The sequence below is a fragment of the Apium graveolens genome, chromosome 7, assembly GCF_009905375.1.
Source record: "Apium graveolens cultivar Ventura chromosome 7, ASM990537v1, whole genome shotgun sequence".
In the NCBI taxonomy this organism is placed as follows: Eukaryota; Viridiplantae; Streptophyta; class Magnoliopsida; order Apiales; family Apiaceae; genus Apium; species Apium graveolens.
The window spans coordinates 255,328,924-255,332,564 of NC_133653.1; positions in this window are offsets into that span (position 1 = coordinate 255,328,924).

The window sequence follows — 3,641 nt, forward strand, 5'->3', positions numbered from 1 at the left end:
GCTGGTATTAAGAAATATGCACTAGAAAAGCAAAATAAAATTTCTTGGTGCTTTCACATTCTCTGATTACTGGAGAAATACTCTGATAATAGCATAAATTCTGATAAGCAGTCGTGACTCCTTAAATTGAGAAGCCACTGTAAATGGAATTTTAAAATATGCATAAATGAGCACAAAACAGTTGAGGTGGACTCATGCATGAACTCATTCCATAGTAGACTTCAGACTAAGACAGATTTTAAGCAAAGTTCTTAGTTATGCCTTATTTCTAGGATGTACTGAAGTGAATCAGACTTTACTCTTATTGATATTTAACTTAAAGCACACACTTATACTTCATATGAATGATGAAAAATAATGTGGGTGATCAAGTTGTTTTAGATGTATTTAAGTGTGCAGTTGCATAAATTCTGAGGACAAGTTCTGATGGAAGTTCTAATGACTAGTTCTGTTGAAACCTATCAGTATTTGTGTGAAGATTATAGAAATAAACATTAACTTTTGACTAAAGAAGCCATATTCTGATGACTTTTAAGTTCTGATAAAAATCATGTTATGATGCTGACGTGGCGGTATTTATTTACTTGATTATTTTGGTCATACTTCAACGGTTATATTTTTATCAGAATATTGGTTTATGTAGATAAAGACTAATAATCATTTGCTTAGTGGGAACATTTTTTTTTTGAAAACTGCATGTACATAGTAATCATTACTTATTTTCCCGTGCCCATTACTTTTGTCTTAACTACTGCATGCCTGACAGTGTAACGTTGTTCCACTTCTCAATAACTGTTGTCACATTGGGTGTCTAAGTAAAAGAGATAAAAGATTTTCAAATATTTTCAAATATTTATTACATTTCTATTCTACTTATTCTCTCTCTTTTTCTTATCTCTCATATTTCTGACGGTTTACTATACAGACATTTTGACAAACACTTTTCAGGCATTCTAAATTCTCACTCGTTTTCAATGGCCCCAAGGACATAATCTTTAATGGAGCAAAGTTCGTCCCCACAACTATGCTTCCATTCTCACTAAGAGTGAAGCTCCTTCGGACTTCATTTATCCAGGATTTCTTATCTCATAGTGAAATTGGGTTCGCATTGACACAGCCAACCAGTATATCTGGAACTCAAGTTCTGACATTCTAGCGTACTGGACATTATGATGGTGGTAGAATGGGACTCCAAGCAACGTGTTTACAGAAAATGAGGTTGATATTGTTACTCACGGGAGCAGTTCGAAAAGCTCTACACCTACCTGAATCCTGTCAATTTAGTTCTGCTATTGAGGAGCCATTGCTACAATAAATGATGGCAAGTCTTGGATATGAACAAAGTTTGGCTAAGTTGGGACAACTCAAATACCCATATATTCGAAGGGAATGGAGCTTCCTCTTCGATTGTATCACGAGACGTTTTCCAACAATGCTCTAACTTTGATGTTATTCCCATTCTGAGCCGCAATTGGGTATGCACTCCTAAACCATCTCATTTTGATTATGCAAAGATTATGTTATTTTTATAGGAGATTGAATGAAAGGACGGAATGTAGTTTACTTTGCTAGGTTCTGTCGGTTAATTTACAATTACTGTACATCATATGAACCAAAACTAGCAAGTGAACTCATAGAACCTTTTAGGTTAGCAAAAAGGGCTTTTACTGATCTTTTAACTGCTGACAACAGAAGGGAGTTTTAAGACCCCTTAGAATTCCTTTATCAGTAAAGCAAGCTCTTATAAATGCTTATGATGCCACCTATTCATTGCTATATCCTGATGTCCAACCCATTAACATCCAACAGCCCCAGAACCACCATCACCCAACCACAGCAACCACAAACATCAGCACATGCCAATCACCATCAACACCTACAGTGCAGCCTTCTTCTTCTAGAGCAAAGAGGACTAAGATAGTACCTCAGTCACAGCAGAAAAGAAGGATGATTCTGAGAGATGAATCAGAAGATGAGGCACAGGTTCAAACATCAAACCTGTTGCAATAGTAGCTGAAGAAGTGTCTCCTCAGACAATAGGAAACTGGGGTTCTATGCCCTCAAAGGCTTCGAAAGATACATTCTGATGTAAAAGCTCCCAAAGTCTCTTCACCCTTGAAGAGAGTGAAGAAACAAAGAGCTAACAGGGACATAGTTGAGTCAGATTCAGAGGATGTGGAAGCAGCATCTAAGTAAGGGATCAGGAATCTCTGATCCCAAAGGAGCCAATTGTGATTGAATCTCTTCCATCTACACAACCAGAATGTGTTAAAGCACTGAATCTACACCTCCACTTTCATCAATTCAAGCTGAAAAAATTACTCAAGACAGAGTGCCTACACCTCCTGTGTCTCCTATCATTGAACAAGTCATGCTGAAGACCCAGGTACAATTGTTGAAATAGATATTCACTTGGTTGTGCCTGAGGTTCTGTACTTAGAAGCTCCAACCATTCTTCAACATACTCCACCAACAACACCAATTTTAGATGCTGATTTTAATGCAGATATTCCAACAACACCTCTTCTGAATCTAGATGATGAAGATCATGTATTGGTGAGCATTAGAATTTGGATGTTGATCAGAACTTAGAGGATATTTTGAAACCTCTATAGCCTCACACACTATCATTTTATCAGAGGAAGCTGATTCTGCAGGCTCTATAATTCTGATGCTGCAAATGCTGCAATACTGTGAAGCTGCTACAAATCTATATTCTGATGCAGCTGGTCCTTCAGGATATGCACCTCAAAAGTTATAGGCAAAGCTGATCTAATCAAGAACTTATTAGAGAGGATGCACCAGTACCTTGGATTGAAACTCCAAGGACAAGAATGGATCAAGGAGTGGAACAAAGTTATTGAGTTTCCTACTATAAATATTCTTGCTGAGCACCTGACTAAAGCTGATGAGATGCTGGTGAATGATGACTTCAAAGCACAGCTCAAGACTGCATTGAGTACAAGGCACCTTCAGGTCAACACTTAATAACTCAAGCCAAGGTGAACAAAATTCAAGAACACTAATTCAACAAGACATGAATGTCAAATTGGAAAAGAAGGTTTTTTAAGCCAGCCTTTGACCGCATTCAGTATATAAAAAAGACTCAAGAAAGCAGCAAACTCAAATATCTGATATTTTAAAGAATCAAGCTGCTCAACAAGATCAACTCAATGAAATCCAAAACTCTGTGGAATTGCTTGTCTCTCTCCTTCTACCAGATGATGCCAAAATGGGGGAGGTGATTAAGTCCAAATGCAAATTGCAACCACTGAAGGGTAAGATGATGAGAATGAAGACCAGGGAAACTCTGAAAGGTAGAGGTCATGGTCAAGACAAAGGCTCTTCATCTAGGAAGCAGAACTTCTACACAGAGATCACTCTGATGCTGATAAAAGAATAAGTTCTGATAAGCAGTTCTGACTAAGCCTGATATTCTGATACAGGGTGAAAGTCAAGAATCATAGAAGTTTATGCAGACACTGAAGCTTAAGGGAGGAAACAACAGTCTACTATCAGACCCCAAGTTACAGAAGCTGGATGAAGAAATTTCAAAAAGACTATTTCTCAAAGACAATCCAGAATGGACTTTGAAAGTCTGAAGAAAGAAGTCAGACTTAAAGAAAATGTCAAATCCAAGT